The 26,750-nt window shown below is 36.9% G+C and overlaps 1 protein-coding gene across 1 annotated transcript in view; it reads right to left on the reverse strand.

Moving 5' to 3' along the window:
• CDYL (chromodomain Y like) overlaps nt 1–26,750 on the reverse strand; it is a 105,988-nt gene that overhangs the window by 78,450 nt on the left and 788 nt on the right. The window lies entirely within an intron of this gene.

A 26,750-nucleotide genomic window follows, 5' to 3' on the forward strand; every position in this document is an offset into this window, starting at 1 on the left:
ACTTTAAAGGAGAAAATAAAGTAGAATTTAGGTACTACAAATGGGCTAGAACAAAGTTCAGCTAGCTCTTGCTCAACCTGCCTTTTAAATTTACTTTTCCCACTCTATCCTTTTCTTCATCTAGCCACTAATCAAATTTACTTTAACTCAATTTTGTTCCCACCTTCTTTCCTACTCCTTTTAACTCCCCAGAACACACACACACACAATGGGAATGAATCAAATCAATTTAGCAAGAGCTGCTTCTCTGGTTCAGTTCAATAATCTTTTTACTCTTCTTCAACCATATCTGCAGCTTCCAAAGATTTGAGATCCAGTTTTGTTTCTCTTTCATTAATTTTGGGAACGAATCCTTTATGATTCAGTTTGTTCAGTTCTTCTTTACAGGTATACCCTTCCCTGCTGCACCAGATAGATGCTTTAATAAGAATGAATAAATTCAGAGGCATGGAAGCAGCAGAATAGATTCACTGGAATTAAAAAAAACCCAAACCAACACAAACAACCAATCTAAGACCACCACAGATGTAATCCTGGTTTCAATCAAGGTTTTCTGCTAGTTTGAATCTTACATTTTAACAGCAGCTACATCCTACATTTTAAGTAAAGGCCTACTTTGATGGTTGGTATTGTATAATCTAAATTATAAATACCATCGTTTAAGCATAGTTGGCAGGTTTTTCTGAACAGGACAACACAGTGATGTTAAAGGTATGAAAACATGCTTTTTTACTCAGTCAGAAAATGCATCATTCTTAGTCCTTAAAGAATTAAGGGAACTCAGGGTTTTATTTATGTAGTTCTTTAAAGAATATAAACGAAAATTTTGCTACAATGAATGAAGCTTACATTTCTGATTGTTTATTTTAGTACCATTTAACTACATAAATAGGTTATTTAACTAAAAAATAGGTTATGCACTTAAATACTTGATTTATTTTTCTTTAATGAATATTATTTTATTATAAATCATTTTAAGAACATAATCAGTAGCATTTTAAGAACATAATCAGGAGCTACACTTGGATTTGAGTCTGTGCTTCAAGATTTTGGAAGTAAAATATCTGAACTAATATCTATTCTTTTATTTATATATTAATACATAAGACATTGATTTCTGCAATGAAAAATGTTTTCCAAGCTTTTAGTAAGTTATTCTATTGACAGCTGAAAAATCTGGAAGGAAGAAGGTGTACACCTAGAAAAGGTTTGCCACTGCTGCTAAGAATGGCTTAGGTACCTAAATTCACCTGCCCACAGCTCATTCAATGGTAGGTTCAATGGTAGAAAAATACACAGTATTTTATATTTTTCTGCTTTTTCCTGTACCTTGGTTAGTAATAGAGAGTTCAGACTTTAATGCATGTATCACATTTTAAGTTTTCCAATGAAGTTAATACTTATTTAAAACACCTAATCATATCATCACATATTCAGATTTTTATATTAATCTGCATAGTTTTGCTAATTTAGCATAATAACCTTACTTTACTGTTCTGTCAAGAATAATTCTTTTTAATTCCTCAGATTCAGTTTTCTTACAGCTACATAAGAGTTACTATATCTGTTAAATGTTATTACTTCACGGCTTGAGCCGCTCTCCAGAGAAAGAGAAGTTATAGTAGTAAACATTGCCTAAATTAAACTCAGAACAAATTCTAAATTTAAAGAACAGTTTCAGCCAATTTTTTAGACTAGCAGTGAGGATCTGCTAATGCACAACAGCTGGGGACAGCTATTTAAACCTAGGCAATGAACAGGAAAGTATGTCAAGGAACATCAGGAGCCCCAAGCAGAGTATTTGAGGATTTGTTCAGATAACCATTTTCAGATCCATGAATCAACAGAAGCTTCTTTGACATAATATTATGAAGTGTATCCAATACAAGTACACATTTGTAACTTCTTCTGGCCTAAACATTACGTACAGGTTTCACACGTGAGAAAACAAACAATTTTTTGAATATATCTTGAAATTGTTTGGGAAAAAATAAATACCCAATCTAAACAGTGGTTGGTTTGCTTGAGTATGAATTTTCCACATAAGTAAAAGTTGGAGGATTGGCTTTGTATTCTTTTAGAAAACAGAAATGGACAGGTTTGCTTGAGTATGCATTTTCCACATAAGTAAAAGCTGCAGGATTGGCTTTGTATTCTTTTAGAAAACAGAAATGAACACCCTACTACTTAGCAAGACACTGGCATTTATTTTATTCTGAATTGTTTCAATTCTAAATACCTAGTTTTATACTTAGTGTTATGGTTCAATCACACCAATGCAGTTTGAGAGAGATTTTGCTGACTACAAACAACACTAATGCATCAAACTCAGGAGAACTAGATCGTACTGTGACACCAGAGGGAATCTAAAAAAATGCTCAGCTTGGCACCTGACAAACAACTTGAAATCCTGCTGGTAAGCACTTAGTTACATCATTGATCCAAAAAGATTAAAAATACAGTAAAAGAAAGAAAAAAGTAAAGAATACAAGAGGGTCAACAGAAAGGAACAATACTGTACACTCAGAAAAAGAGCATTAAAGACAACTCCAAATCTCTTGCTGCGTTCAGTTCTTAAGGTGGAAGAATAGATGGTATGTTTTTTTAATAATGGCTTAAGGAAATATTGTTTGAGAATAAGGATTCAAGCAGAAGAGAAGAGGGAACAGTGTCTGTGAAAGAAGCCAAGAAAAAAGAAGGCGAGATTAGGATAGCACAAAGGGTATGAAGGTTGCACACAGACAGTACTGTACAGCAGTAGTGTCAGAGACAAGCAGGTGACTTTTTATCACAGCACGCAATATTAGATTTACAAGTGACTTGGAGTAGAAGGTGGGAGCAAAATGGCCAAATGGAAAAGCAGGAAAAACACTGTGGATGAAGAAGTGGGCTACAGCCCCGTTAGCATAGCAGTTGCCTGGCTAATGCTCCACAGCACAGTGGTTTGAGACATGAGCTCCTGGCTACACTCAGTACTCACAGAAAATCAAATATGTACTTGAGCTCCAGTGAAGACTGTGGTCTAGCAAATAGGCTCAGACTACAAGTCACACTCAAATTTCACTGAAGTCTACACAGAACTCATCTGCTCAAGATGTGTGTAAATATAATATAACCAATTCTGAAAAAAAAAAAAATAGGAAAAGCCCCGTTTTGAGAAACAGAAAAACACCACTACTTAGGGCTTTTTTCTCAGGCTAAACAAGAATTATTTCTGCACAGTGAAACTGGACAGCATTGAAATTATCATCTTCTTTAAGTATTGACTTCCAGAAAGGTGGTGTTTTTTCTCAAGAAAAGCTTTTGGATATGTTGAGGTATCTCTACAGTTGTGCAATATATTTGGAACACTGCCTTCCCCCCAGGAGCCATTTAAGGTCTGAATTGGAATTCTCAACATAAAAGAATTGTTTTCATTATTTGTCTTGCAGTGCAAGTCTTACTGTGATTCCAAGTTTAAGGATCTAGTGCGGGTACAAACAGGTAGATGGACAATTACATTTCATCAAACTTTCCCATAATCTGGCACTGACAGAGATTTGGGTACCTTCCATCAATCCTCTGTGCCTTCTTTATTATGATGATTTTTTCAGCAATATTCCTTCACAGCACTAAGTGCATTCTGAGAACACGGTATTCTACAGAAGGTTTCTCTGATTCCAAGAATCAGATAATCAAGCTTCCACTTTGGAAGCTTATAAACAAACAAATTCTTAAAGCAATTACTTGAAGAAATGAAGTTTTGTTGGGAAGGAAATGGAGGAGTAAGGTTCAAAAGCCCTATAAATTGTCTGAGCTGCCAGGACAAAACAATTATTTATAACACTGGAAAACTGAGAGCCTTCTAGGCAGTCTTTTGCCACCTCTCCATGTACATCTGCTACCACTGGGACACAGATAGTATTTCTTCCAGAGGATGATTAAACTCAAGGGCAGATTTTAAGGAGGTACTAAGTGCTAGCAGTGAGGATGTAATCTAGTACTCTGATTTGCTCTTAGAGGAGGTCACTGACCTGCCTTGGAGAACAACACAATTACAAAGCATTTTGAGCCCAATTTATTCCTTTTGAAAGCAGATGAATAAAGTGTGAAAGACTTTCTTCAACATTTTGTTTTGTTTTCTATGAAAAAACTTTGAAAAATACGTGACAAGAGGACAAGACAAGGACCATTTACAGCCAGATGCTCAGCTGAGAATTCATTCTTCTGGGAATGAACAGAAGCCCTTTAATGGCGACTTGCAGAAAAGCATTCCCCGCTGGGTGACCTCTACCTGGTCTTCCTTGCTTCCCTCCTTTTAGGGACAATTTTTTTTTAATTTAAAAAAAAAGGGGAAAAGGACACTGGCATAGTGATTGAACAGATGCATGCTATACTCATTCACAGAACTAATTCTGCTGAGAATTATAGTATTTATATTTTAGCTGAATTTCTGGACCTGATTCACATCCAGCCATAAAAACAGATTAGCCAGCACAGTGGGAGCAGCACTGGAATAAAATCCCTCCCCAAAAAATGTCGTCTCCTCCCTCCATTCTCACTGGAGTATTGACTTAATACATACAAAAACTATGGCCTAACAGTGAGAAACACTAGTTTTACATCAAGGGAGTAGAGAAATACACGAAGACTAAAGGCTGACATCACCCCAGCCCCCATACAAACCTCCAAAGAACCTGATCATCATCATCCCCTGCAGATTTCCAAAGAGCAAGTCAAAAGATCACCCGGCTTCTTTCCAGGACTACCAGCTTGTCCCCCACACAGACAGCAATCAACAACATCCCAAGAAGACTGGAGTCCCCAAATAAATCCTGTTCCATGGTTCCTTGTCCCTCCGCTTTAGACCTAAGCATCCTAAGCCTCAGCCAGGCAGGCTGTTGTGCTGGACCTTGTCCCCGGACATACACCCAGGCAAGCTTCAAATGGAGGATTAGGCTGTGCTGTAAGACTGCATCAGACAGGTGACCTGATGGGGGGCTGCCTTCAGCTTATCATTTCTAAGCATCAACCTGACCTTGCTCATGCTGGGCTGTCCAAACTAGCTCTTTTACGTTGCTTTCTTTCTCATACCAGGGAAGGGTTTAAACACATGTTGGTTTACAACAAAGGACGAAAAAAAATCATGTGTCTGAAACATTAACCAGAATTCCTCCAGAACTGTATTCCTAAAAATTGTTGGAGGCATTTTTAGAGCAGGCTTGTATCAGGAAATAGCAACTTGCTGGACTGAGTCATACACATCACTTGTATTTGTTTGAGAAACCCCTGCTGGTAGCAGGGGTTGTCAAAGTATCCTCTGTGTCAGCAAGGTACAACTGAAAGGTACCAAGTCCAAATGGCATGGAGATCTTTTGATGTATGGCATAAACAGGATCTTTCTGAGAAACATTTGCGCTGTGTGTTCTTGGGAATATGAACGGGAAAATTTACACACAGATAGCCATGAGTGGTAGGACTGATAATGCAAAATGTGGTTCTCTGAAAGGGGCAGAGGCCCTGAATTGGAAGGCGATGTAAATGAAAAATTCCTCCCACAGTGATGATGTCACTTTTTAGTATTTTGTTGGGGATGTGTGGTAGTGTGCTCCTCTCAGTGTACTGATGTCTGAGCCTTTCCAACAGTGGGGTGTTTTAAATTAGATTAAAATCCATCAAAGCAGAAAATTCTGGTTGTATTAGAAAGATCAATGTTTGTATGGTCAACTAATTTCCAAAAATGAACAGCTAAAAGGAACTGGTAAGAAAGTGAAAAAGGTTAGAAAGTGATGAAGATTTTCTAGTTTTATTTCCATATATGCATCTACATCCAGATATCCATTACCCATATATCCACATAACAATAAACACATCTCCCAAACAGAAGATTTTGGTGTTAGAAGAGGTGCAGAGGATGAGCACTGCTGCAGCTGACAGTGACTACAGAGTTCTGAATGTATGTGCAGATTAGCACTATGTACCACAAGAAAAACCCAGTCTACTGTCTAATGTTACTGCCAGTGCTCTCAGAGCTGCCATTACCAGGACAACAAAGAGACCTTTCTCTTTTCATACAGTTGGTTTTCAATTGCTCAGCCCAATTATAAAATCTTGTGCTTTTACAAAGTAGGCACCAGAGGGAGACCTGCACTTTAGTTCAACTATGAAATAATGCTGGCAGGAGTTATTCAAAAGTGGACAATCAAAGCCTCTTGGCCAATATGCTCTAGGTGGTTCTGGGTGAAATTGTGGCTAATGAGAGCACTCAGAGAGGAACCGGCACAGGCAGACTTCTCCTTTTTAATGGCCCAAAAAACTACAGAGTGCTCCACGAAGAAAAGCCAGCTTCCCAAATTTCAGGCTGCACATGAGTACACATCAACCAGCTCAAGCATAGCTGGGAAGGACTTGCTCTTTGCAACCCACTGCCCCAGCTTATCATCACATCCTGCTGATGGTTACCACTTCTCAAATCTTCTGGCTGAGCTGCATATATAAGAACTCCCTAAACATGTCAGTCAAAATAAGCTAGATCAGCTTACGTAATTTAAATAACAAATCTTTCCTAACATGGCTCAATTTGACTGAATTGGATTAAGGAGAGCTCCCATGAGCAGCTCAGCCAGCAGACCAGAGAGAGCACTAACCCCACACAGAGGGCAGAGATGAATGCTCTGGGGTGGACTTGCTTTTCCATTGACAAATCTACTGCAGAAGGAAGTAAATATATATATTGTAGGCAGGTTGCTGCTGTTTTGTAAGCCTGGTAAGAGACATCAAGAGAAGCTATATGGACAGCAAATATATTACTCTCTTAGGTACTCTTAAGTTCAAGCGGTTGAAGGAAAGGAGCAATGGCTTCTAGGAAGCAGGTAAGACCCCACAAAATTGATCCCATGAAACTGAGCACACTAACTGGAATCCATGTAGGCAAAGTAAAATAAAATCATTATTATGAATTACAGTCCTGATAGTATGGAAAGAACTCCCAACTCCTTACCAATACAGCTGGATCACAACATTGATTGTGTGAAACATAGCAATGCTACTTAGAAGTAGTTCCTTGACTCCATAATTTTTCTCACTATGTAAAGGGAAAAAAAAATCAACAAAATCATCAGATCCTCATATGCTATCAAATTTAAGAAAATTATTGAAAAACAATGAGTAAAGAGCAAATCCTATGAGAGAAGCAAACTTTGACTCTGCTCTCTTGTGATAAAACGACAGTCTTAAGTCAAATTTTTAGGAAGTTTCCTTAACTTCAAAACTGAGAACTCAGGCTTTGCATTTTTAAGTAGATACAACTCCATTTTTTAATTAACAAGTTCACTGTAGATGCTTGCAACCAATCCAAAAAGTTGGTATTTCTACTACAAAGTTATTATACCTTTAACATAATTCTGATGTGACTTTAAAGATATTTCATTATAAGTGAGTAGGTAGTGAAATAATGGCAAATATTAAGTTTCTTTACAATGGCAGTCTCGTTTAGAAGTTATATCACCTGTTGTCAGCAGCTTCTGAAACTCAGCAGATTAACAGCTTTTTCACACCTGTTCAAAGTAATACCCATGGGATTGCCAAAATTTAAACTGAACCTGACTGTGGAAGAAAATCTGGCCTCAAACTAACTATTAAACAAAGCAGGAGGTAAAAAAAAAGAAAAAAAATAATTGGAAGTTATGAGGTAGACTTTTCAGCTGGATAAACTCCCTAAGATGTCTCCGTATGGAGTGCTGACTACACTTGTTGGTAGAGGGAATACCCAACTGAGGAGATGCGGAAAGGGCAGGATGTCAAAATATATTGTCTCAGAAATATGTGGGAATCTCTAGTCCTTGAGAATAGGGACAAACAGGTGAACTTAAGCATGGCAGGTTTTTGCTCATGGCTTATGCTTCTCCTCTGGGAGCACCAAAAGGGAAGAACCCCTTCCCAGTGAATTCATCTGAAAGAGCAGAAAGCTGTGCACCTTTCTAGTTCTGTCAGTTATGACTGCAAATGGTTTTCTTCCCAGACCACAAGACCTATGATCCAGTCTGTGCATAAATTAGATATAAAGAGAATTAAGAACACACAGACAACCGTTAATCTTGCATTTCCTCAATTCAAAGTGTTTCAATTTGTAAGTAACAGTATTTTTACAATGCAGTTCAAAAATCTATAAAGAAAAAAAAAAGATGCTTAGGCATAGCTCTTGACTTTTATTTGATTTATGTAGTATATATGAGCAAGGGGCTAATCTAAATTTGGTTTGTTGATATTTATCAGGCAAGCAAGAAATTGTCTCATAATTTGGTGGAAGCTGAATTTGATTTTTTTTTTGGTTTTTTTTTTGGTTTTTTTTTTTTTTTTCTGGTTTTTTTTTGTGGTAACATGTATGCATTGCCAATTAACTGTGTATCACAGAGAAGACTCAGTACAATTTCACTTATACTGTATCACTTTTTTTTGGTCAATCAAATGGTCTATGTAAAGTAGTTCTTTAAAAAGTTATGGTGAGCTATTAAAACGTGCCTTAACATAAGGAACGTTTGTGTGTATGGTTACACCTTCCAGTTCACTTCCATGAATAATATTCAAAGGTAGTCTGGTCTATTCTCAACCTGCCACCAAATCAAGTTATCACAAAATTTAGTACATCGTATCTGCTTTCTATTGTCCCACAAACATGAGCACTGTAGTGGGGAAGTGGTGGAAAGAAGAAAGAAAAGACTAGGCCTGACCCAATTTCACCATTTTGATAGATACAGTGAGTAAACTCACTAACTGCAAATGCAAAAAGAAACAAAATCCATAGGGCTTTGCATTCTGTGTAATTCATAATTGTTCTCCTGTTTGGGTCACGTTTTCTTACATGTTTTCCACATTGCAAGGAATGATAATTAAAGAGGCAAGGTGCTTGTCTTCTTCCCAAAAGATGCAGTACACACACATGTACATACACAGATTGAGCATAAAATCTGCAACATGTCCCAAAAAATCATATAGAATCTAAATACACAATCTCAAGAGTTACATCACAAAATAACATTCAAACATTACCACAAAAAACTACCTATATAGATACATAAGCCTGTCAGTGATGTCCATTACTTGAGTTAAAATATCTTTACCTTGATGTATCATTTTCCATTGTAATGTCTTTGAAAAATGAGATATCTTAAATCTACAATACATGTAGGTCTTGAAAACAGCATTTCATTATTACAAATATTTCTCAATAATATATTGATTATATTACAAACATATCTTGTGAAGAACCTTAACCTGCAGACATATTTTGGGTAACAACTTTACTGCTGGAAAACACTGAAGTAATTCAGAGACCTTTATCATAGTAAAAAATAATTAAAAAAAAAATTCAGCATTTAAAACAGAAAAACCTAGAATTCAGGAAATCAAATTAAAGATTTTCTGATAAAGATTTTAGATGCTCAAGTCAAACATCCAAAAGACTCTAGGCAAGCTCAAAAGTTACATATCAAACTCAGATTCTGCTGTACAACTGCCACAAAGCAAAACTGGAATAAAACTTTTTAAAACACAGACGTGTTGAAGAGCAAACTTTTGAAAAACTCAGTGTCATTTGGAAGGAAGTAGATTTTATACAGAGCCTCCACTTTTTTCCCCCTAGACCATAACAACCTTCATTTCACATGCAACTTCACCGTTTGCCCACAGTTACTCCAGTGCAATATTGTTTCCGGAATTCAACAAAACAGAATGTGGCAGGTAGTGACAACAAGTGACAAAAATCTACATCCAAACTGTTAAAACCAAAGTAGAAATTGCATAAAATAAACAAAAACTGCAAAAAAGGCAGATTCTGACATACTCACCTCTACATTCATCAAAAAGAAAGACCTACTTAGTCTTTTTTACACTGTTTATGAACTAAATTGAAGACTAAGCTCAATAGCTGTGACATGGTTAAAAATAGCTGTACAGCTTTAGCACAGCAACTCATACTGCTCCACAGGAAGAATTATTCTCCTGGTCAAAATATTTGCCTTTTCAACGAGCTGAACTTTCAGGTCATCTGTTAACAATGTAGATTCTTTCCTGTCTAGAAGAACTTTATTGTCTCTCCTTTAACAAATAGCAGGGTATTGTTCCCAGCTGGTTGCTAATTCACACAATTAGCATGTAAAAATCTTTCTAAATGCTATATGGAAGATGTAAGTGTTGCCTGGATGATCACATATTTTGATTCAATAAATCTCATATTTAGTTCCTCTCTATGTGTAAAATAAAATTTAAACCCATCTTTATTATATCCTGTCATTACATCCCCAAGCTTCTCCTTCCCCCTTTTTTCAGCCTTCCCAACAAAAACACAGGTGCACATTACAACGGAACACTGTGTGCCCTTGATGCCAAAAACAATTTTCAGATCAGATTTTGTAGATTACCTGTGTAAGTAACAATTACTTAGTCTGCCTTCCTGTATAAGAGATAATTTCACTCCAAAATTCCTACATCAGATTATGATACTGTGCTAGAGCTAAAAGCATGTTTTTGGAAAAATTTATACCTTTTTTTTTTTCCTGACATAACATTCTTAAAAATAAGTTGCTCTGATAGATAACTGAATTCAATTTTTAATTTATTATATTTCTAGAAGTAATACACCTGAGTTCAGCTCTGAGCTCCTGCATTTTGTCATCCAAAACCTAGTGTACCTAAAGAGTACTTTGTCTGAAATCTTTGCCCCATGTAAGTACTTACAGGCCATCAGTCACCTTTGCTAAATACTAAACACTACATAGAGTGAGCCTCTCCAGGCTCCTACTGTATGCCAGGGTTTGTTGCCATATTTGTTTTTAATATTTGCAATTGTCCTCGACATGTTTTTCTTTATCTTTTTAACTTCACCTAGGTTTTGGGGCTTTTTTCACTTTAAGTTCAAATACGATACAATTTTCTAACATCTCACCAAAAGCTACATAGCAAGGTAACAGCACACCTAACTCCACTTGAGATATCCAATATCCATACCAAGAGACTGCAATATGCATTTTAGCTGCTGTATTGTATCACCAAATTACTCCTTCCCAAAGCACCGCTCTCCATTCTGCAGGTATGACCCTGCTGTCAGGACAGTATCTTCAGCTACATTAATGTATGCTCCTGAATGATCCCCATTAACTCACCACAGACCATCCCTCACACTTATTAATCCATCCATTTTTGCACATATGCATTTTACAAGAGATTAAATTCTATTTTCCTCCAGATCATTATCCAAATCCTCAAAGCAATGGGCTGTGAAAAACCTCTATAAAATCCAACATGAATGTCCTTAATCTATTACTGCTTTATCACCTGTTGGTCAACCAGTTTAAAATGGGTTTGATATGGACCATGTTGACTTAGGAAAGAGACAGATTTCAGAAATCAGAACACCATGCAGTACTGCAGCAGGTGCTTTACAAAAGATTACTATACCTACATGAGTGTGTTTGTCAATGAGAACTTTCAGCCTCAGAGTAAAGAAGTAAGTACAGATCAGTTCAAATTGTCACGAACACTTGGGCAAGCAGTGACTTTGCTTTCTTTAATTTTCTGCTAAGCAGTTCTCATTTCAACCTTTTACAGTTCTTTTTGCAATCAACATCAACCTGTCCAGTCTTGTGTTACATCCTGGCCTATCTCATCTAATTTTCACTTCTAAACAATGAAAACTAACACAAACCAAAATACAAACTACAGTATCTCAGATATCTTCTTGGTTGGGGTTTTTTGTTTCTTTGTTTTAAATCCTGTCTCCTTTAGACTAAAGAAAAACTTAAATTTGTTTGCTTCTATCAGAATAAAGAAATATTTATCTGTAAGTCACAGTAAATTGAGAACAAAACACCCAGATTTTGGGCAGAAAACAACAGCAGTCTGACTCACAGCATGTTTTTTAAAGAAATCATAGAATAATTTTTTTTTCAGTATTTCTGTCTCAACTATTAATGTTCCTATTTAGTAGACACATGTCGTTACTTGTCGCCCTGATTTTATAAGACTTTGTTAAGCCTTCTGATGTTTGCATTCTTTCAACAAACTTTCTCACACACAGTTCTGTAAATAACCTATGTTTTGCATTCTTTCATGGAGGTGGAGAGAATTGATGGACCCTTGGTCTGTCCAGTCACATTGGAGAGGTGGCACTGTCACCCTCCAATCCACTGTCACCTTTGGAAAACTATAAATGTTGGAGTCAGAAAATAAAGTTCTTCTTCTTCTTCCTTCTTGTTCCCCTCGAGAGCAGCAGTGTCTGTGTCATCATTTTGCTAGTAGACACATGTCGTTCTGGCATATTTTTTGCTCTCAATAGATAAGAGAATTTTCATATTGTTTTTAACCCCATGGATAGAAGGTTTATGATTAAAGTCTATATAATCTACTATGAATGGTCTTTTTGTTGTGACAGCTAATAGCCATGACTGTTCATGGCATTTTCTCTGAATCTTCATACATTTGAATATTCAGCTGTGCCTTATTGTACGATGACAGTTTCATATCCATCCCTAATGACTTTCATTGTAGGAATTAAAAAATACCTGAGTAACTTTTATTTGAAAGTAATATAACTTTGAGACAAACTGCTTTCTTTATATTTTCAGTAAAATCTGTATGACTTTTTTATATTAAATATTTACATTTATTTTATTACATTATTCCATTTATTTTATTCCATTATGTATTATTGGCAAAGCCTGTATTGGTAGAACATTGAAATAAGCAATCATAACTATCAGTGCTGATTGTTTTCATGGAAGTGATCTTATATATCATTTCACTTTTGTCAGAAGAGTAAAATTGAAGAGAACATAATTGCTTTTCCTCAGAAAAATATGATGAATGACCTACACACATTAGTAATTCCAAGAAAATGTTAATAATCATCAGCTAATGTAATCACTGTGAAGTAACAGTGCATGGTTTCTTTGCATCTAGACATTTAGAGGAAGATTACTCTGTCACATAAATCTACGGAAAACGTGCCTTGATTCTAAAAATAGAAAATGTAGACCTTATAGAACTTTCTGAAGCAACTTTTTATCCTTAAGTGTATACTTTATTTATTTACTTTTATCTTGTGAAAAATCAAACCCAGAATGTTTTATTCCTTGTTGGTTTTCTGTGAGTAAAGAACCCAGTGTCTAGGCCAGGTTGGCTGTTAAAACTGTGCTGGAACTGAGGAGGAGTGGAAGGGCCAATAATAATGGACAATTTTATAATTTGATTCTGCTCTTACTGAAGTGTGGCACTCAATAAAAATTGGCACATTGAAAGTTTATTTGGCTTAGTTATTTACACGTAAGCAGTCTAAAGTGTTCACTGTTTGTTTTCAATGATTTGTTGGCAAGCAAATAAATTTGAATATATTGGACTGAGTTTCTAGACAATGACCAATAGATTTTTTTTTTCTGACTGTAATCTTGTTTTCTACTTTTAAATTATTTATTTAATAATTTGTTGGTTTGGGGTTTTTTTAACTAAATGATAGACCAATGTCAAGGGCTGGCAATACTATTAAATTGTACTGGTTTAGAAGCTAAGTATAGCTTTAACACTTATTGCTACATGCACCTGTTAAAACAATGAGTCATCTGAATGTACATTCAGGCAATTTTAATTTTTGTGTGCTACACCCCTGGATAACCAATATTTTAAGCTATTTTATGTTTTCAAACTGCATACAAATGCAGAATTTGTAATAAGTATATTAAATCTTTTCAATAAAATTGTCTTTAAAATGCTGAATAAATAGTCTAGTATTTTATAATAATATTTACCAAATAATAAATTTCTTAATTATTACCTATACTGAAATAATTGAGAGAGTATTTTTACTTAATATAAGCAAAATTAGGGGCTTACACACACACAAAGAACAGAGAACATTGGATTTGGGGCATTTAAAGCACTCAGCTACTTTCTAAAGTCTCACTCAATTACTACCTCTATGTTCCCAAATACTTCCATAACGCAGCACTGGCCTTGAAGTCTTCAGTATTCAAAGATATTTTTCCTTCCTAACCATTTTTTATTTATATACTGGAAAGACTTAGAGAGCAACGTAGTTTACTTTCCTTATCAGTTTTCCCACCTTCACGTAAACACACTCAAAACGAAAATAATTTTCTCCTGCTGGTGAAACTGAAACCAAAAGTAATTAAAGCCTAGGTTTTTCTACCCAAAAGATATTGACAGCACTTATAGTCTGAACTTTAATTCCATTGGAGGGGCTAAAAATAATCTTCATGAAAATCAGCATTTTAAATGAAATGCAGCTTAAAGCGAGCTCAACTACAAGGAGACATCCTGTCTCATCCCACTCCCTGCCCACTGCCCACTCAGTGAATAACCAGAACACTTAGAAATAAATTATACTTTTTAAATACACTTGTATGTCACCTGCAGTTTCAGACTGGGTTTGCACAACAGCCTCAGAGCAAGTTACAGTATAATCAAGGTGGACCAGGAAAATACAACCTTACACTGCGGCAGAATTTTCATTACATGCATAGCACACTAAATGCAATAAGTTTCACCAAGCTTTGCATCTGCTGTGGTGAAAGTAAAATTCAGGGAATTGTAAAAGTTTTGCAGCACTGAGAAGTAACTGGAATCCCAAATTCTTGCAAGCACGAGTTTGCCATTTTCACAAGAAATGGAAGGGTAACCAGCCACTAAAACATAGCACAGCATCGTGCCCGCCTGCCAGGGCTGCAGCCCTTTCCCCGGGAGCGCTGCTCCTCAGCCCATCCCGCACGGCCTGCGTGACCTCAAGGTGGAGTCCGGGACACGGCTCTGAGTCAGCTCCAGCCACGGGCAAGAAGCTGTGCAGTTGCACTGCAAGTCTGTCCAGCGAGTTGATCCAGCTGAAAATTAAGCTTGCAGTTTGACAGATTCTTTTTTTTTTTTTTTTTTTAAAGAGCCAAGTCATTGCTGCAACCATCCCCCCACATCTAACCCATTTTCTCTTGTCTCTCTTCAAACATGCCATATATTCCTGTTTCTTCCCTTGAAGTGGCACCTCTTGGATTTCAACCTTGGCCAGTCAATAAATTAACAGAAAACTATTTCTGTGAAAGCAATGGGCAACCTTCAGCTAGGCAAACTTCCTTACAGAGCATTCACCTCACCCAGTGACAGAAATCTGTGCGGGTGCAAAGGAAGGAGGAAGACAGCAGTGGCAAGCAAGGCTTGTGGCACTTAGATTTGTTTAAGCTGTAGAGAAGAGAGCCCTAGTACTCACAGTTGGAAGTGGACAGTCGCCTAAATGTTAAATATCACACCATTCAAAGAAACATTAAGGGAAAAACCAACACAAGCACTGTCAGGATACGCAGAGTTTTTCCCTGGTCTCAGGGCTTGCTCACTGAGGCTGTTTTTTTTGTGGCCATCACTCAGAAGCTCAACAGCTTCAATAACCTTCCACACCTGCTTTGTCATCCTGGCAAGTGCATGTACAGCCACGCACAGAAACAGGCTGAGGAACTGCTTCAACCAACCAAACAAAATTCTGAGCCACAGTTTTTTGTTTGGTTGTTTTTAATGATGCCAGATCGATTTTCCAATCCTCTTAAAACATGGCCAAGCTGCTGTTGTGCTTCAAACAGAAGGAACAGCTGAGCAATCCAAGCAAAGACAACTAAAGTCAATCATAAAGCGTAGCCAGCCAAACACCTTTTGAGATTTAATATAAAAGGAAGTAAAATATAACAATTATTTAAAAACACAACTTGATCAGTTATTGTCACTCAGATAACAAGCCTAGCTTACACCATATGCCTAAACTCTTTATGCTCCAACAGTACAATCCCTTAGCAACATTCACCTACTAACACAATTTACAGCCCCAAGGGAAAGCCTATAATGAATGAAAAGTTGGGTATTATCCTGCATTAGGATCAGAAGACTGTAGAAAAAGGAAATAAAACCTTACTGCTTAGGAGGCCACATTTAAGTATATTTAACTTAACTGACTAAATTAACCCAATTAGCTTTTCTGTATTTTTTTACAGAGGAAGGGGATGAAGTCTATGACCTTTTAGAGAAATTTCACTTAAATGGTCTAAAGGGCCTTCTGGTCTGAAGTCCTCACTGACTGCAGAGGACACCAAAAAAAACACTGCATCAAAGTTGAATACCTCTCTGCAGTTAGCCCCAAGAAAACCAAACCAAACACCAACATAAAAGGGGACAGGTCTATATGTGGCTTGTACTTGCAGCACAGCTTCTTTTTATCAGACCAAATTAGCCTGCTCTACTTTATTCTAAGATGTTCCGACAATATTTACCTGGGGGGGAAAAAGAAAAACAAAAAAGAAAAAGGCTTTATTTTGCTTGTGCTTTGGCTCAGGGATTCAAACTTTGTCAGGGAGATGAGCAATCATCTCTGACATACCGAGTCTGAGTGATACGCTCAACGCTAGACTGTGACAGAGAAAAGAGAGAATTACACTTTTTGAGACAGCACTCAGGTGACCTCCATTGAGAGCCACCATTTTCACTCAACAACCCCTGCCTACCCATCTTTCTACAAAAGATAAATCAATTTTAATGCATAGGCCTTTCTTCCACTATATAACCAATTTCCAGATTCTTCCAGAAAAACAGAAAACAATTATTTTACAATCAATAGGCAACTAATTCCACACTGAAAGTGTCCTTTTCTGAACAAGTTGGATGGAAAAAGAATTTCCTGGTTGTTTGACTGAAAATGAGAGGCAGGTAGTGAGAAGACATTAGGTAGGTAGAATTCAAATACTGGACAAAAGGGACAAATTAATAGAAAGGGAGCATTAATTTAGTGACAAGCACAAGATAAAATTCCACTGGTTCTACAGTCAAGCATTATTTTCTTCTCCCTTTCTCCTAATTTATTATCTCAGTATACTTTAAGTCTTTATTTAGCATATAGAGAAATAAAATCCCTTTCTCCAAATTAATCACCTTTAGTTCATATAAACAAGCACACATAAAAAATAAAGGGCCAAATAAAGCATTATTTTATTAACAGAAATAAGAAACCTATATATAGAGATATATAGGCTAGAATGATGACTCATTAATTCCCATAATTTTTGCTTGACAGTAAGAATGCCATAATAAAGAAATTACTTTGTGTGCATGCAAGGAGTCAGTTTTGTTACATTTCTTAGCTTTGATTAGATATATATACATATACACACACTCAGGTGTAAAGGATTGAATTTTTTAGGATAAACTGGTTTGTAATTACTTCAAAAAGGAACTTAAGAGTTGGATAACTCAATTCTGAATATATTCAAATAACAGACAACAATAAAGAACCTCACATTTTACAGACTAATGCTAGCATTATGTTTAACTAAGATGTTCACTTGTCCTGAAAAAATACATCTCACACTCTTTAAGTATAACCTAACAAACAGCTGTCCCTCGGTGCTTTATTGTCATAAGTATCTGAAGGTATGAAGAACAGAGCATAGCAAGTGATTTTATTTGGATAAACATGGGAAAATAATATGGGCATAGATATAAATGAATAACAGTAAAGTTTCATCTGTCACTATGAGTGGCTCAAACCTAATGGTCATGGGGACACAAACTATATCACGTCCTAGTGCTCATTCTATTTCCCCACTAAATCCATGTTTTGTGGCATGCACAGATAACCCCCAAAACACCACCTTATTCAATATACTTGATGTGCATCGCACCAGTTTCAGGGAAAAACTGAACTTAAAATCTGAATCAATCTTTGTAAAGAATTGGTTTTTAAAGATAAGGTGTTTTAATGATTTTCCTCAATAAGCATTTAAAATAAAAATCCAATAAAAGACAAGCAACCATGTTATTAAATCTTTACTGTTAAGAAAGTAGAAAAGCATGATACAGGTTCCCTACACCTGTGATGTGTATTCTGCTGATGAAAAAAGGAACAAAATCCCATGTTTGTATAAAGTTTTGTGAAGTTGTAACCTTTTATACCCATTGGGTTTCTTTAACCATGGACATAAGCTGTCAAATCAACACCTGCTTGATCCACCAGCTTCCATGCTTTAACAGTCCTACAACATCACATCTCAAAGAAGCATCCTCAAATACAGTGACTTCCATCTTCTCATTCAGAACCTAATATTTTATTCTTGGGTAGTTTAAATAAATAAGCACAAACCTCAGGAGAGATGATGAGTACAATGTGGGAGAGAGGAACACAAATCAATTAAGGAGCTGTCCTGATAGAAGAGAGATGCCTCTAACAGGAGTGAAATAGAATCTCAAACACTGATGGATCTTTTGAAACAGGAAGCTAACCTACTTGCCTTCGGCATCTGGAAAAAAATTTCTTTGTTGTTATTGATCATTCCTTGATGACCTGAGTAAAAATACAGCTCATGCCAATGCCTTCAAAAGTCATATAATGATAAACTTGTCCTAGACTTCCATAGTATATTGTCTTATGGAAGTTTTTTCCAGATTAAAACCAAATAGAGATCAAGTGTCCTTTTTTCCTCCCACTCAACACATTCCCTTTTATACAATCAAATCAAAACCCAAAGCACATAACACTTAGCACATGAACCAGACAAAGAGGAGAAAAAATTCCAAAGCTGGGCTTTAACCTTCTCTACATGAGTATATTACAAAAAACCTGATGTGCACCAACAGTTTAAATTTTCTCTTTGAAACTTCTGACTTTGCTACATCACAAGTGAAAATTGATTGACTGCTCTAAAACTGCACTCCATTAAATCTTCTGTTCCACTTGGGAATGCTTGGACATCTAGTTAGTTACTCCTTCAGCTGCAAAAGACGGTGGCAAGCTGAGGTTGAAGCATCATTTTCAGGAAACATTAGAAATTTTTTTGCTGGAAATGCTCACTCAACTGACAAGTTGCTTTGAATATATCTATTTAGCATAACTATATTTACAAACTAATTCCACAGAAAAATACACTAAGAACAAAAGCTCAAGATTCTGTCTGATGAAAAACATCATTGCTCTTACTTTATGTTTCTTTGTTCCTTGAAAGCACTGCTAATCCAAGATCAAGTTTTGTCCTTATCAGTAACCTAAATAAGTGAGAAAAAATGTGCTAGTCTTGGAAACATGACTGGCCACCTAAGAGTTAAGTTATAAAGTAACTACATGGCAAAAAGCCTACAGAGGAGAAAAAAATGCTGGTTTTTTCTGGTTTCAAAAAAGTTTTCCATCAGTCTCCTAACTTTATATATTATACTTCAGTACAATCTACTATGGTTTATACTTACAAAATAGTAGTAACTTCAAATAATGAGATTAATCCCTAGACTTATTATTACAAGTGCTATTACAATTTGTCTTATTTTGTGGGCACATTCCTCTCTCCAAATTTTCTAGGCTGAGTGTACTTACACACAGCTGCCAGCTAGACCTTATTTTGGGCTACAGTCCTTCAGCACATCAAGTCTGTGCTAAAGACTCCATAGGTATTTAGAGCATATAACCTCAAGCTGATGACTTGAAGTTTTACACAGAGTTAGAGTTTGTTTTGTTTGATCACATACACTAAGAACCTCTTCTTGAAAAATCTGGGTTCAAGTTAACACAGAATTTAGGAACAACAATGTCTTTGTGGCATGCAGCCACAAGCCCCTGGCAGATAGATGTCTGCAGGTAATGAACACGGGCTTGGAACATCTGGGCAGCTCAGGTTATGGTGCCAGTATTTTATAAGCAAGGCTGAAATCTGCCTTGTCCCAGCAAAGCCAGCCATGAAAGTTCCCAATGACTATTGCTGTGCCACATTTCCCATTTTTTCGCTCTACAGTGAGACATTATGGACCTGTGATAGGAATTGCGGTGCTGAACTGAATGGATCTTTTGTGTCAGTACATAGAGCCTTCCATTCCCATTATTTCTTACAGACATAATCCCAGGTCTGTTGGTTTTAACTTTGTAAGTGACCTTGACGCAAAAGTAAAATTGAATGGCCACACTGTGCTGTCAGGAGCTGTGTTTTATACATACAGAGAACTGGGAAAAATCAGATGCTGAAATCAAAACACAACAAACGAGCATGATTTAGCAACTAGCCAAACTACACTCCAGTTAACTCTCACAAGTTTACTTTGAATTGTTTTCTACCCTTCATGCGTCTAGTTATTGATAACAAAAATGTTATCAATATTCTGATGATGCTTCACTGAAGAACTGCATTTAATGGAAGGAACTTCATAAATTACCGACTTCTGAATACCCACTGAATTCAACATCATAGTCTTGAAAATACTTTGAAGTTGATATATATCCATTTCAACACTCTTAAGAATGTATGTCAATGGTTCCCCTACATACGTGTTTACAAAATGCACACGTAATATTTTTCTGTGATAAATACATCACAATATACTTCCCACAACTCACTTTAAACTGTGGCATCTCCAAAGCAAAGCCAGATCTTTTTCCCTAAACCAAGCAAATTTTCATAAACCAGTATTTTACAGGAAGTGAAGATGCTTAGAGAAGTATTTAAACGTCTCTGCAAAATGAAAATCACAAAGTCATTTAAACAAAAAACCAATCCAAACAACGAGAAGAGAAGAGAAGAGAAGAGAAGAGAAGAGAAGAGAAGAGAAGAGCTCCTTCCCTTTCAATCCAGGATATTAAAAAAACCCAGAGTTTTGATTTTTCATTTGCTACTATGACAATCAGCAGAGAACGAACATTAACACTTCATTTCCTTAAAAGGTGTAACAAACTGTGGGGGCAGAAGAGTTAGAGAAGCACAACTACAAATGTGGTTAGGCCACTTGAATATATACTTTATCTTTCCCCACAAAAGAAATGAAACAAACCCTCAGACTTAACATGGCCAAGAACAAAGATTTGATCTGAGCTTTACTAATTCATTTTATATACTGTGATAATAAAACATGGAGCCTCACTGAAGAACCACAACAAAACGCGTTACATAGTTCCACTATTCAATAGAACTAATTTACAGTTAAAAGAAACTTAGAAAATACTTAGAAAATAGTTGCTTTATTTTACAATTAATCCTACCAATGTGGCTTTAAAGTAACTTAAAAATGTAAATCTATGATTAAAATATGCTTTTTAATCCACAGCCATCCTGTGTATTCATACATATGAATAGATACCTTGAAAAATATCTGCCACAGGTCACCATTAAGGGACACATGTAAATCTTCTGAGGATGTTTATGAAAACAGTAAATATTTTTGTCTTTACAGTGTACTGAGCCAGTAACATGCCAGTTTTCTTTTCCTCTAAGTAATATGGAGAGAAGTTCAAAGAAATAATTACAAAGAGCACAAAATTCTTGTGTGTAAATAGTAAAAGCTCATCAGAAATCAGAAAAATAAAAGCTCTTCTTAGAGAGATACAACAGCTCTAGAAAATACAACTGATAATATAAAATACTGAACTTTTAAGATATTTTCTGGACTGACAGCATACTGTCAGAGAAACCATATTTGATTGTAAATATAAATATTTTATTCTAAGATAAAAAAAATAATCAACCCTGTATTTATTGACCCATAATATCTATCACGTGGCATCCAGCCATTCAAAACCTCATAGGCATAGAAGAGAACAGGGAGAGACTTGTGCATCCCTTTTTACCCTGCAAATACAGTTTGTGGAGCTTGTGCTTCCAACAGATACACAAAAATAATACACTGCCCAGTAACAGCAGATTTGAAATTTATTACAGAAGAATAAGAGTGGCATTATAGGGCTGCTTATCTGTTATATCCAACAGATCTGCACATCCAGTTATCACACAGTCTGGCTGAAAAAGATGAAAGTATGCCTGTTAGTACCTTGGTTTTTTCTACTGCTTTGGCACAGATCAGAAATGCTGCAGCAGTCAGAAAAAATGAAGCAGCACCTACTGAGAAGTCTAAAAGGGACACAGCATCACTGATGCTGTTCCAGCTCTGCCAACCTTCCTGAAGAACAAGGGGCTCTGGCATGTCTCATTAAGTTCTTTGTGTCCGATAATTTATCCTCATTCAAGAGATACTGGACATCAGCATAGTGGAAGCAACCTTCTGTGATAGTACAGTCTTGCAAGTTGGAAGTAATTGTTCTGTAACTCTAAACGTGACTGGCACCACAGCAATGAATCTCTGATTGACCAAAAAACTCAATAAATTAAATCACAGTAAAAGACAGACTGTGAAGGTTAAGAATTATCAGAGCCTCACAGGCTTTATGGACGAGGCATCTCTTTCCCACTTTCCCTCCCTTCCATCTTTTTTTTTTTTTGTCTGTGATGGACATGAGCAATTCAAAATAAATAATACAAGAAAAAAGAAAAATGAGTGACAACACAAACACATCTGATGTAAATTCCTAGTCTTACTTAATTGGGTAGGGTCAGTCAAGCAAATTTGTGTCTTTTACCTCTCCTGAAACAAGCAGCAACATTTCCACCAGTTGTCAAAATAAACTCATAAAAACTCAGGCATTACACCTCAATGACTATAAGTCCCTCTTTATGAACAAGATCTTTAACCAAGGTCTTGGAATCAGCACATCAGAAACAAGCAGCAGAAGACAGATCCCAAGACAATCTGGAATTCCTGCAAGACAGGTTGAGTGAAAGCAACCCATTTCAATGAGGAGAAAAATGGCTATTGCCTGAACAGCCAATCCTAATTTGTTGTTAATAGTAATTTTTCATCAAATAGCCATTAAAAACTACAACTCCAAGCTGCATACTGCAGATAATGGATTTACCCTTTCAGTTAACTTAAGCAAAACAAATATTTAAACTTTCCAGTAAATGCACGCAAAACATGATGAAGATTCGATCGCTGCAGTGTTACTAGGGCCGTGAGAGAAACTTTGGGTTTAAGTGAGTAATCCTATGCAGTATCGAATTTTCGACAAAATGATAGCATTTCTCCAACAGTTTTCTACACTCTATCATTTAAAAGACTAGCACACTCAATGAAGAACAGCCCACAGCATCACTTCTTTTGATTTGTGGCCACTACTCCATATACAAAGCTTAAATTTTCTTGGAATATGGGTCTTTGGGCTTACTTATTAGGTGATTAAACCTGACACATAGCTTAATTCCTGGCCATAGAACTTCAGCCGGTTGCTCCTGAAATTTGTTTCAGTTTGTAATTTCACTGTATCTGTATAATTTAGTGTCAAAGGCTTTAGTTCTAAAAATAAAACCAAAAGTACTGAATCATCATTGGAAGTGAAGTATCACCTTGAGAATATTAGACACCAGTATGAAAAAATGCATATGTTTTTTGCAAGGCAATGGAAGAATAAAATATATATATATATATTTTCCATTCTATAAAACATACAAAAAAGTGTAATTTTGAAGTAAAGGACTTCCAATATGTTAATCTGTAATATTTTAATGGAAATTGGTTAAGACACCTTAAAACACTAAGTTCATGACCAATGCCAATGTGAAACACAGAGTAAAGAAAAAGCATCAAGGCATAGGTACACTAGCAAAGTTTGCACAAACTGTTTTGCCTACTTATCAGTAAAACCCAGTAGAAAGGTTTTGACATAAGTAGCAATCATGGCCCAAGCCTAGCCAGAGTTACATAAATGGATCCAGAGGGCCATGTATATTATGGGTATCAGCTGCACCAGTAGTTCCTGAGGAAAGGCAGAAACACTCAGTAATTTGACTAGATACAACGTCCAACAGCAGAAAACTTCAATGCATTTCCACTTCACCTAATACAAAAACAAATTATTAAATTTTATGAGAAAGAGACTCTTCCAAACTCAGCACAGATTAGCAGTTGCCTACCGACCACGACTTGGTACATCTGACCTGCTGGCTAGCACACTGTTCTCCCACAGAGCACTTGTATGGAATCATTTCCACATTTCATCAAATAAACTTGTCATGCCAACCACAACTCAGGATGACTTCAATACCAGACATCACTTGCAAGAGTTTGCCAAAGCAGGTCAAGGGATTTTACTGCAGAGAGAGCAAACATAGTTTGCTCCTGAAAGAACCTTGGAAATGAGGTCTACTTCCAATTACTCCAGTGAAGATGATGAGAACAAGTAACAATGTTTAGTGGGAAACAGGTCAGTAAGCCAAAGGAAAGCTGTCACATTGAAGAAGGAAGTAACCCTACCATTTGCCCAAAGGCTGTAAAAGGATTTTTCAAAAACCACACTAACAAATCGCAGCAGGCACATACAAAGAGAGGTGCCATGTCAACGCCTGTTGAAACAAACTTGGGGAAATAAAAATCCAATGCACCTTTTCTTACGTTTTCCTTCACCTGTCTTGCTCATCAGCTTCTTCATGTCTGTCCACCTCACTAAAAAACACTTTGTCCCTTGAAGAAACAAACTTGCAAACAGAAAAAGTATGTTATTTGCCTCATCGACTGAGGCCGTCAACATTACTGACTGCTGCATTTTCCATCTAGAAAAAAAAGAGTCCCTTCAATGTTTCTACCCCAGTAAAAAAAAAAAAGAAAAAAAAGGCAAAAAATAGTGGGTAGTCATCAGCACAACCTCTAAAATGCATGGGAACAAATGACATTGAGGATACACAGCCCCAGTCACATTGCCAATCCATTAGTAGATTTCAAGGTCTTGATCTTTGAATTCAAAATCACTGGCCTACATAGAGATCAGCTCCCTCTCTTCAGGGATGACATTCAGAATAAAAAGAATCCCACAAATAAGTGAATGCATTAAGATTAAAAAAAAAAATAAAAAGGAAAAAAAAAAAGAAAAATTAACTTACCTTCATTTTTTAGAAGAGGATTTTTCATTTGTATTTTGGAAGAACCATGACACATATCAGCAGAAATAGTTGGCATTCGTACTTAAGTTAACAATTGCAAATAGATTACACAACATTTTTTTGATCAAGACACTAGATCAAGATCCAGAAGGAAAAATGGAAGTATAACAAATGGCAGCAGATTTCAAACACCAGATTCAAACAACACTATATGGCATGAGCTATAAATAAGACAACCACAAAACAGAAGAAAACCCACTGTCAATAACACAGGCAGTTCACCAAACAGCTTAAATTACTTAAAAATTATCATTTCAGGTCTACTCACAGCTATGCCCTTCCCAAATTAGTGTTCACTATATTTAAATCATTTATTATTTTACGGTTTTTCAGACATGGCTAGAAAATTCATTATAAGACAAAACCTATCAAAAATGAGCAACAATTTAAAAAAAAGAGACAGCTTGACCACATGCGAGTCCAAAAGCATTAACAATTTTGGCATCTTAACTAAACTTTGCACTTGCATGATTAAAGAATGTGTCTGATTTTTAAAATTTAAAAGTATCCCTTCGGGTGTTTTTCAAGAGCGGCATTTGCGCAATGGCCACTACGCGCCACCTGCCCAGAGGACAACTGCGCCCCACAGACTACTGAGCCGACAAGTCAACATTTTCAACACAACTTAAGACAGCCAAGAAGAGTCATGCACATTGGTCATTCTTAGCCTCAGTCCAATGCCCAGCCAACAGAATTTTCCTGGTCATTTATTCGTGCCCATCAAAACCAATACCTCATTGTCCATCTTTGATCAAACACGGCAACACAGGAAGAGCAAGAACTGGCCGCAGCACAGGCTACAGGCCCAACTCCATGAACCCAACAGAACTTTTCACAAAGTCAAAGGAAGTTTTTGGCAATCCCTTGAGACCCAGAGTGTCTCTAAATGTCTCTCCTACTTTCAGGGATGATCCCTTCAAGACTGGCTTAAGCTACATTGTGAGGATGGGGAAACTTGCCAGAGCAATTAACCGTGATTTATCTGTCTTGGGAATACAGGCCTTCGGTCTTCTTCCTAGTCTATCGTTCAGCACCTCTGCCGACAGCCAACTTGCTTAAAATAAAAGCCCACCCAGGGCACCTTCCACTGAATTCTACAGGGTCTGTTCACTGATGGCATCACAGATGTAACTCGATTAATGAGAGATACGTGCGCACCAGCTGTACAGTAAGACATCTTCTGTCAAGTGTCCTGAATGCTATCTGTCTTCTTTTAACCTTAAGAGTTCCAGCCTCTGGATATATTTTTTAAATAGATCACTGTCTGGATGCATATTAACTATCAGATAAGAGCATTTTTGGTTTTGGGAAGCCACTTCTCTACCCAAAAGGCAAGAACAGCTCCAAAACAACAATGGCTTTTCACTCCCGGGGATAACTTCTTGCAAAAATAAAAACAAGGAAGTTCAATCCAAGAGAACCATGATGCTTTTCAGTTAAGGGCAAGGATGTGAAATTGCCAGACATGAGATAGGAAACTCAAAGTTCGGCTGTCACCTCGTTCCCTTCTTCACCCCAAGACCTCCCTCTCCCGTCAGCACACGCTTTGACCACCTCCCGAGTGACGAGCGAAGGATGGCGTGTCAAAGCCTTAACTTTCAATCTTTTTGGCTTCTCTCACAACCTCAACCCTATCGCTGGAGCACGAAGAGCCGAGGAGTTTAAATTTTAGTATTTTGCACCGCCGCAGCTTGCTGCACGGCCAAGGCACACGATGGTGGCACAGGACTTTGGTATGGACACAAATCCAAGAGGAAAGCCCCTCTGCCCTCCTCCTCCTCATCATCCCCCGCCCCCCCCGGCCCGGACAGAGGCAATAACTCGGCTTTGCCCACATTTTTGCACAGCGCCGGGCTCGCACTTCGACGTGCTCACTGCCGGGGCTGTCAGCGCTGCTCGCCCCATCCAGCACCCCCCCTTCTCCTCCCGGAGTCAAAGTGTTGTGCG

This window comes from Onychostruthus taczanowskii, unplaced genomic scaffold (genome assembly GCF_017590055.1).
Source record: "Onychostruthus taczanowskii isolate IOZ18803 unplaced genomic scaffold, ASM1759005v1 scaffold40, whole genome shotgun sequence".
Lineage (NCBI taxonomy): Eukaryota > Metazoa > Chordata > Aves > Passeriformes > Passeridae > Onychostruthus > Onychostruthus taczanowskii.